An 11,580-nucleotide genomic window follows, 5' to 3' on the forward strand; every position below is an offset into this window, starting at 1 on the left:
GCATATTTTAGTGATATAATTTTGGTTAAGAGTAGCGAATATTGTAAATACCCCAAATATATAAAATTACTATTTTCTTTTGCTTTAAAATATATCTTATAATACAGTTACAACATAATAATAGAGAAAATATCGTGTCTGGAAATTAACAACATCTTTTAGCCTTGCACTTTCTTTTCCGACCATCATATATAGTTTAGCTTTAACACCATCTTATAGCTTTGTATACTTGATTTACCAAAAAAAAAATTCTTTCGTCTTTGTTATCTGACTCATCATTACACAACTTCTAGCTTGTCTTCTCTCTTGAGTTTGTTGCCCGAAACAGTAATGATCAATAAATAAATGTCCGTTTATACATACAAATTAAAGATTTGTTTCTTTGTTGCTTATGTCTAGATTAATGATTCTTTATGATTAATTAAGTAACTAGATAGTTACAAAAAGAAACTATACATTAATTGAAATAAATTATAAAGATTAAAGAAATCAAACTTTATTTGGATATTTCATCTTTATAATGCCTTTATACATTAACTTAAAATTAAAGTTTCATATATATAAAGCAATATATTATATATATGAGTAATGCTAGAAAAAAAGTCAGAATTTGTTTTATTTAGCATTCATTAATTGTCATGACAATTAATAAATGTTAAATAAGATAAATTATGGCTGTTTTTAGCTAATTTTTTTTGGGTACCAAATATTTCTATATATATATATATGTTGTTTTTAGATTATCAATAAAAAAATTAAAAATATTTAAAAATACCTTTGAAGATATATAAAATTTATAAAAGATTCGAAGATTTTTATGTTTTAAAAGACTCAACTATCACTTTTTTTATCAATTTAAATGTACTAAGTTTAAGATTGTTAGTTATTTGAGATATATCAATATCTGGGACAATAATTATTTCATTCATACAAATATTAGAACCTTCAAAATGATTTTATTATAAATGTGTTTCTAACGCCTAACGGATAAAAATATCATATTTATAGTAAAAAAAGAAAATAAGTTAAATATCTTTTTATATGTCATAACTCACAAGATAAAATATTATCTATGTTTATAATCTTAATTAACATATAACATATCTATTACATATGGAGGATTTTGATTTCTAAGGTAAAAAATAAGTATTTATTTAATTTTTTTAGTTATTTGTTTGTTTGTTTTAATAAAACAGAAATAAGGTTTTTTTTAATGCTTTTTGAAAATCAGATAAAGCTAAACACAGAGAAGGACAAAATGTATTACTATTAATATTTTTAATAAAATTTTATTCGAATTTATTTTTACAATTTAAAAAAAACAAATTGCTATTAAAGAAATTGTTATTTTTGCATTGTAATTTGCGCTGTGGTTTATATTAAAGAAAGATGAGATTGTTTACAACTTGCCTCGTCTTTCTTCTCTCGATAATATTCAAACTGTTGTTAGCAAGTATCACTGGGACGCAGCAAAATTTTCATGCCAATGACTATTGTAGACTTGCAGTATCAGGATTGCAAAAATGTTTGTTAGTGAAGTTATTTAAACAGATATAGGAAGTTTCTGTTTATAGCTTATTTTAATCCCTATTAATGCGAAAGTTGAATAATTAAAATTTTGGGTAGTAATTATACTTATGTGTCCCTGGAGTTGAATGATGTAATGTCTTACTCTCTAAATTTGGGTTGAGTTAACTATAAACTATCTAAAAGAAAATCTGGATCTTGGTAATTTCTGTTTAATTTGTGATTTCTAGTTGTTGGATTGAGATACTGCTTGTTTCATTTGCTGCCTTTGCTAACTGAGTAGACTGCAAGCAATATGACTAACATACATGTCATGGATTTTGGTTGTTTTCTAAGGCATATGTTCCCCCTTTCACCTCAGCTACCGCTGAGTCGGTGACTGTTTCAAAGAATTTTGCTCTCCTTATTGAAATAAAAAGCCTCCTTGTTGAAAGAAAAGCCTGTTCTGGTTGGAGTTTATTGGATTGTAGTAGGCTAGCTTGTTTTGAGATACTAGCATAAAAAATTGGTGGAAACCAATTGTTAGTCTAATATTACCAATGCTGCCAAACAAATGTCTTCTGGAACTGAAAGTCTGACCATGGGTTCTAAACAACTATTTTAGATAAAATAAATAAAATAAAGGAAAACTTGTAAACATCAAAAGGAAAAAGATATTGGTTGACTTGAGTAATAAAAATATTTACTCTGTTTTTCGCGTTCTTTCATTCTCAATTAAACCCTCCCTCTCACTAATTGTATTATTCTTTGCTACAGTTGCCTCACCATTGGCACCAGAGATGGATTCAGAATATTTAATACCAATACAAGAAGGCTTTGTCACCAAACATGTATAGCTCAAACTCCATGAATATTTCAATTTTTCACATGCCCTGCTATCTTCTTAAATACAGGTAGTTGCTTTTTTTCATTGTGTTGTGTGTGAGTTTGGATTGAGCTTTCTCTATGATCTGATTGTCTTTATTGTTCTGAGTGATACAGCTATTTTTGTTTCCAAGATGTCTCTGTTTGTTTAATTCAACCACTTCTATTGCTCTTAGGGAATTAAACTTTCTAACTTCAATACTTGCTGTTTGTACGAATAGAAAAAGCTAAAAATCTCAACTTTTTCAACTTTTTTCCTATTTTATGTTTTGCTTTGTGTGCACTCATAATTTACTGTTGCTAAAATGTTATTGGACAATTCTTGGGTATCGAGTGCTCATCAAAGATGGTTGGCGGTGGTTTTCAACGAAGTTGGGTACTAGTGATGAAGTTGATTTACTGTTCCCCTTTGGCGTGTGTATATGTATGAATTGCACATCGTAATGGGTGCATGTCTAATTTTTATAAATTGCGTTCTGGGTCTTGCTATGGTGTAGAAGTTTATATTGTTATACACATGTAAAAAACACGTGTTGCTTAATTTTTTATTATAGATGACTCCAACACGTTTATCCCGTATATTATTTGACAAATGAGGTCAGACTTTGGAAAGCAAAAGCTGAAGGCTACTAGGAGATGATCAGATACTACAAGAAATTAATTAAAAAAATTACAGTGAATCAATAATTAACTAATTAATTTATTAAATGGTATAAACGGCCTTAGATTATTGTTTTTATTGCGGGTTACGGATCGTAATTGTTTTTTACGGTGGGTGTATATTATGTTTTTTTTGTTTTTTTTATTAAATTTATTGTGATTCATATTTGTTATTGTTGGATTGTATTAGTTGGGAAGAAAATTTGTTATAATTATATTTATTATTATAAAATATAATAAAATTTCAAATTATGTCGCAAATAAATTAGAAACTAAAATAATCATTTAAATAATAATATATAAGTTAAATAATTATTTAAACAATAGCTTGTTAATAATGTAATATATAATTATATTTATTATTATAAAATATAATAAAATTTTAAATTATGTCGCAAATAAATTAGAAACTAAAATAATCATTTAAATAATAACATATAAGTTAAATAATTATTTAAACAATAATCTGTTAATAATGTAATATTACAGCAAAATCAAAATTAAAATTAAATATAATTTTAAAATTAATTCATGAAAAAAAATAAAATGTCACTAATAAAAGTAGTAGTGACATTATACACACACAACACATTATTATGTTTTTTAATATAATTTTTTTTGATTTTGTGATAAAATTAATCACGCGAATAAGAGAAGAAATGTACAATAAGACATAAAATTTAATTTTCTCCATATATATAAAATAACTCACTTCATTAGCGTTTAGTGATTAAGGAGTGGAGGAATATTGATAAGTGTGTAGGATTTAGAATAAGGAGGTAGAATATATGGTGATTAGGGTATATTATGATTTAAGATTTAGGGTTTGGTATCTTAAAAGTTAGAGTTGGAAATTTTTGTATGTGGTGAGTATATTTTAGGGTTTAGAGTTTGAGTTTTAGAATTAGAATTTATCGTTTAAGATTTGTGGTTTAAAATTTAGAGTTTATGATTTTATAATTTATGATTTAGAGTTTATAGTTTAAGGTATAGAATTTAGTATTTAGGATTTAGAGTTTATTTTTTTATTTAAGATTTATGGTTTTAAGGCATAGAATTTAAAATTTAGGATATAAAATTTTATGATTTATGATTTTAGTGTTTAGGATTTTGATATCTATAAAATTATTTTAATTGAGAATTTAATTATGATAAAAAATAACGTACAATTATGTTGATAGAGACTAATTATGGATAAGTATTATATTATTATTAATTTTATTATTTGAATTCAATTTTGATCTTTTTTGTTAATTAATTAAATAATTATTATATAATCTATAAAATACATAATATGGAGGTGAAAGGTTTGGTATGGTATAATAATATAAATTAAAAGCGCGTATAATACCTATTAATTTACCAATAATGAAGATAAATACATTAAAAAAATTTTTATAATATATTCTATATTTGCAACGATAACTTAAAATTTTTAGATTTGTGTACTGTGTGTGGAAATAAATTTTCATTAACATGCAATTATAAAATACTATTTTGATCCGCTATGTTAAATTTACTAAATAATTTTGCATAAAAAATTATTCTTAATTTTAATCGTTAGCACTCTTTACAGATTTCATTGTAGATTGATTAAAAAAACATATGAGATCTACCAATTCTGCAATCACAGTTTTTTAGAATCCTCATAAAGTTGTTAATCCAACACACATTTTTATACTGGACAACTGTCAAATTTTTAAATAAGATACGTAGCTTATATACATATAGAATTAGGGAGCATGTTTTTGCTCATTTGCACATGTAACACACCACATTTAACTCCTTTGACCATTAAAATGACTATTTCACCCTTTACATAAATAAATTCCTATTATATTTATATATCTAATTTATCTCCCAGTTTTTTTTTCATTGATTAATGACACACAATTTTATAATTTAAATAGCACTTTTTATGTAGTAGTAACATATAATTTGCATTTGAGCACTATTAGTATTTGTCACAAAAATCATATTGACATTTTATATATTGAATAATCTATATATTACACTAGTTTTTATTCTTATTTATCCTATTTATACTTAAAATTAATTTTATTCTTATAATTAGACCCAATCCAAGTATACTCATTAGATAAATAAAAAATAATATTATGTAATAGAATTATTTATTTCAAATTTTTAAATAGTTAAATACATATAGCTAATTATATATCTAATCTTTAAATCATATAAATTTATACTAATTATAATAACTTATTTGGAGCCTTACATTGATAATTCTATTTCAATCAAAGAGGGTTCATGCAAGCCAAACATGTTACTAGGGTTTAGAGTTATTCATTATTTTTATTGAATTATTAATATTATTGTTATATTCATTATTATTTTATGTCAAAGCTTATTCATATTATTGTCATCTGTATGTGATATACCACTCAATATCTACTTTAAAAAGGTTTAATACTATGTTATGTCTATAAAATCTCAATCAAACAAAGTATTAATATTGGACTTTCTCTATCTCATAAAACCAACCATATTGGTCTTTCCCAATTTTGTTATACCCACTTACCCAGTGTCCCAGTCTCAACATCTCAGTTCATTTTTAAATAGAAGCCCAAATAAAAGATCATTTATCTAATCCAACGTCATTTATAATTAACAAAGCCAACTCAGCACTAATATAAAAAATATTAGGACAGAGTCTCCTATAGAAAGCTTCATCATACCAATACAAAAAGGACCATTAATTTTGAATATTCTCACCGGGTGTTTACAGAGTTATAGGACCAGGATTATGAAAATTGTTGGAAACAAGATTAAAATGTAATATTAAAATGCATATGAAGACAAAAGATATATAATTGTACGTATATAATTTGACTAACAATTTTTTAGTTTAATTTTGATTGTAAAGTGTTTTACACAGTCGTGAAATTATATGATAGTGCAATTACATTTATTCTTTTATATGATAGATTGTTCATGCGGTCAATATAAAATATAGTTATTTTTAATGATGTGATATTACGTAATTGAATACACGTGTAAAACTACTTTACAGTAAATGAAAGTGTAGAGTCTTTTAAAATTAAATTCTTATTATAAAATAATGAGTTATAAGATTTTGAGAAAATTATCTGTCATAAAAGTTAGTTAATTATTATGGCGAGGAAAAATATACAGTCCTTTAAAAATTTTTTCAGGTGTTTGCTCTTTAAAATAAGATGATCTTTTTTAGATATTAGTCTCTCGATACTTATAACAAATTATTATATAGTCAACATTTAATATAAAAAAATTCTAAAACGTTAAAAAATAAAAATATTTAAAATTCAATTAAAAAAATATCCAATCTAAATTTAACAAATGTTATCTTTAGCAAATTTTATATTGAATTTATTTAATAATTTAATTGAAATAGAGTGTTATAATGTTAATTCTTAATATTATTCAGTATGTAATTAAGAGAAATTGAAATGCATACCTAATATGATGGCGAGTGCTATGTGTACGGATGAAGGCATGTTGGGACAAATAAATGGTCCAACGACCAAAGGAAGAACCAAGCTCACAACCTCCAAACCATTCTTTTCTCCAAACTCCAATGCAGCCTTCTCAGTTACACAGTGTTTGGTTTAAACGAATATAAGTGGATGGAAAATTCAGGAAAAGAAAATGAGAAAAATCAAGTTTTTCATTGTTTGATTTATCAAAGAAAATGGAGAGGAAAAGAAAAAAGGAGAGTGGAATCCACAAAATACTTTTCTCTTCGGCTAGGAGATAAAAATTAACAAAAAAAAAAAAGAAATAATGATATAATTATAAATTTATCTTTTATTTAATAAAAAGATTAAAATATTTTATTTTATTTTTTTTAAATCTGAAAACCATCTCTTGTGCTCTTCTCAATTTTACAGCACTATCAAAGTTTATCCTTTTTTTAAATATAATTAAAGAGATTAATAATATAATTTATGAATAATTATTTACTTGTAAAATTATTTATTTGTATATATTTAAAAAATAATGATACATTTTTTGTTTATCATATTTAAAAAAAATAAAAGAGATATATAACTTTAAAAAATTGTTGTTATTAATAAAAATAATATGTTAAAATTTTAAAATACAATTTGAATTTTTTTATTAAAAAAATAACTTAAATGTATTAATAAATTATAATTTATATATAATATAAGTAAGGATATTAATGTAATTTTATTCTAATATAATTTTCTTTTTTTTATTTTTTTTATCCAAATAAAAGAAAATTTTTTTCTATTTTCTTTCTATTTATTTTCTCTTCATCCAAACAACAAAAAAAAATCATTAACTTTTCTTTTTATTTTCTTTTTTCTTATTTTCTATCTTCTATTCAAAGTTTCAAACAATATCTTAAGATCTTTGATACCAAGAATTGACGTATCGATGGAAAATAGGTCAGAGTTGTCGGAACAAGTAGTGATGAGGGCGTGTGAAGAATTCGGAATCTTTAAGGTTGTGAATCACAATGTTCCAAGAGAGCTGGAGAAGCAAGAATAATAATGCATGCACCTGATATTCAAACAAATTGGCGTAGTGATAATAATAATGCATGCATCTGATATTTAAGAGATTGATGTGTACGTGAATGTGTTATTATGAGAGAGAGTAGTGATTGATATGCCAGGTACTTGATATTCATTTGTTGTGTAGCGAGGGATTGAAAGACAACAATAATAGCCCCTAGCAAAGGTTTGAAAAGACAATATTAGGTAACTTTAGAAATGAGGCACCATAGTGTGATATCAGCTTTGTCACTATGATATTATTAGTGGCTCCGCTTGTGTTGTGTGAAGCATAATGTTCCACTTGGTCAAAATTAATAAGAAAGAAATGATGAGTTCAACAATTAGGAATTGACTATGTTTAATTATATTATTAAATATGATACAAGTGAATATTTTAGTTATTATTTTTAATAAAATATTTTTATTCAAACAATTACTTAATTTTTTATAATTTTTTTGTAACGGTTCATGGTTCAATCGGTCAGTCCGAACCGATTTTCAAAAGATAGATTATAACCATTCTCTCATGTTATTTTTATTTTAAAATACTTAATACATTTTAGTATCAAATTTTCAATTAAGGAGAGCTAGAGTTCGTTTATGTGTATTCTAATTAATTGTGTTAAGAGTATATATCATCTTAATTAGCTCTTTGCTCCAACCAGAAATTCTTTCAAATTTTTGGAGTATATTTAATGAGTGTTTTAAAAGCAATTAATTCTTATTTTCAATAGTTGGAAATTAATTATATAAAATATGGTAAAAACTCAGGTAAAGTCGACTTTATGTGAAGTTAAAATTTAAGAGTCGTTAGATGAAAATTAGTTAAATCAGTCAAATTATCTAACGGCTCTTGAATATCAACTTCATGTGAAATCAACTGCACCCCAAAATATTGTTATAGAATACGTTTGGATGAAAAAAATTGGATATAAAAAAATAAAAAATCCTTTTTAGTATATCTTAAATTAAAAGACATTTATATAAATATTAATCGTATATTTTTTATCTCAACAACTCATTCAACAAAATTATAATCAAACAAGCTTGTACAAAGAAAAAGTAAATTTAATATTTTTGGTTACAAATTAATGCAAAATTAATTATTAATAAATAGAAATAAGGTTAAGGGAACAGAGCATGCAAAGCTTGTCAAAAGAACGTGCAGTACTTAAGGTATGACGGAAATATAATTGTACGATGAGATGCTTTGTTTTTCGATCAAATATATATGTCCCCACTTCGTTAATTGCTGTAACTTCTTGTTGGAGTTTTAAATAAAAAAACTTGTACCAGCTCGTACAAGGAGCAATTAACTCTGATCTTAACGTAATTAAATTTAATAATTATTATTATAATTATATCACTTAAAAAGATAAGCGATTTTAGTATTGATGATCAGGGATTGTATTATACTAATTGAATTGCTGTATAGCATTCATTTGAGATTACATGGAAAGCTCCTTATGAGGCTAATGTTAATATGATAAAGTCACTCTCAAGACTCAACTCAAGCCAGAGTTGTGTAATGCAACCAAGGAATTAAATGCTTGCATTATCTTACTGCTAAACTTGTCAGCTCCATTATTTTTATCACAAAAGTACAATGATAATTAAGTTTTCAAAATAAATTGACACGACTATGTACTGTTATTAGTTAACTTCAGAATTAAGAGTATATATTCTGTAAAGTATAATTAAAATGCCTATAAAAATATTTTACGTTGTCATTTAATTTTATGCTAACTTATAAGATTATGTTTAATATAATAAATATTTTAATCAAAATGCAAATACAACTTTCGTAATTACAAAGCATATATATATATACATTCATCACATCATGGGGTTACTTAGTTTATGTATATATATATATATTCTAAAGTTTAGTATTTTTTTTCTTTTTTTTTAGCCACCTACATTAATAATTCTTATTGCTCTCTTGTCTGAGTCAAATTGCATTTGAATACACAAAAATACAAAATAATTAAGAAAAAGAAAATAATAATACATTAAAATTTTGGTTAGCATATATAAGTTTATATGCTTAGGTCTAAGCATGGTCTAATAATAATAATAATAATGAGGGTGGCAGGTACCCACGTGGCATTGCTTGTAGCCACATAAATAAAAGGAAGGGTACAATAACATGTGGGGCCATACTGCATTGTATCCGAAGCATGCAGCATTTAGAAATTAAAACGACACATGTATGTAGCATTGAATTATATTATAGAAGCATGTAATAACTAATAATACCAAATTTATTCATAATTCATCAATCATATGCATTTTTAAAATTTTTCTTTTATTTGAGTTTCTGCTGTATTAAATTATTTGAGAGAAGCAAGTTTCACATGTGCCAACTGCCAAGTCACACATACCTAAAGAAGGAAAAAGTTCTTTTTTATATGTTTGGCTCCTTTGGGATATTTAGTTGGTCTAGACTAGATATTTTTCTCAATTGTGCAGATAATAATAGTGAGTGTTTTAAGCTCGGTTCATTGCATTGTAATATATGTGCAGATAATAATAGTGAGTGTTTTTAGACTTATCCATCATCCTCGTTTTCTGCCATAATTTTTAAGAATTACATATAGTATAAGAATAACGTTTATTATTAATTCAAAATGGCTAACAGGATCATGATTATTTATTTTGAGAAATGAATATATATCACGGCAACATCATTAATTAAATAATTAAATTGTAATTAATTTATTAATAATTATAATAAAAAATTATATTAAATAATTATATTTTATTTAATTAATGATTTATATTAATTATTTAATAATTAATTATGTTAAATTATAATTAATATAAATAATTATATTAAATTAATAATAAATATTACTTATATTGTTATATTAAATTATAATTAATTAAATTTGTTTACATAAAAAATAAATTTAATTTTTATATATTATAAAATAATTTATAATTGAATTATTTATTTTTATTTATAATTTAAAATATTAACTAAATTTAAATTGTCTATTTTAACCGTTATATATTATATGTATATTAAAGATGTATATATATCACCATTGTCTATTTAATTTAATAATGGAAAGTAAAAAAACTTTAAAGAGAGGATGAGTTGATTGATTTGAAATGAGGGGAAGAAAAAAAGAGTGAGTTATTTGAGGAACATTTATTTTATGTATAGTGAGTGTCTTTTGTAGTGTAGCGTACATGCTGAGAATCCGTTCTATTTTGTCTTTTGTGAACAGCTGTGAAAAAGCAAAGCTGCCATGTAACTCCATATGTTTTTTTTTCCTCACTATGTAACTTCATATGCTTTTTTTTATTGCTCACTCACTCACCCATTTATCGACTCATTCATTATTAACGTTAAATAGCAAAAGAATCAAACAAAAATTAATACAAAAAAATAATTTTGTAGATGCATTATGATATTGAAAATTGAAGAGATGAATTATACTCTTTTAATTACTGGATGCATGGGTCCAAAATCCCAAATTAAAATTTTAGAAATGTCGTTTTGTTTGGAAGTGACTGGTGGGATTGCTATTACTCAAAAAATGAATAAAAGATATAAACAAAATAAAAATATATATAAAATGTAATAAAGAACAGTACGATTGATTAATATTCCTTTTTATACTTAGATTGGATGATGGAACCCTAAAAAACATAGATTGAATGAATGAAGAAATTTCCTATAAAAAAAAAATGACCATCTCTTTGACATAAATCATTTGTTAACTATTATAATAAAAATTCATGTTGTTTTTTTTATAAATATGCAATCAAATTTTATTTTATTGGATTAACTTTGACTATAATTATTTAAGATTTCAATTTTTTAAATTTTAAATTTTACTTAAAAGAATATAATTTTTTATAATTTATTTTATAAGTAGAATAAAAAATATAAAAAATTATTTAAAAATAAAAAATAATATTTTATCTATTAAAATAAAATTTAAAATTTAAAAAATCTAAATTTAATTATTTAACTCAACAAACAGTATAGATGTTA

Source organism: Arachis stenosperma, chromosome 2, assembly GCF_014773155.1.
Source record: "Arachis stenosperma cultivar V10309 chromosome 2, arast.V10309.gnm1.PFL2, whole genome shotgun sequence".
NCBI classification, from domain to species: domain Eukaryota; kingdom Viridiplantae; phylum Streptophyta; class Magnoliopsida; order Fabales; family Fabaceae; genus Arachis; species Arachis stenosperma.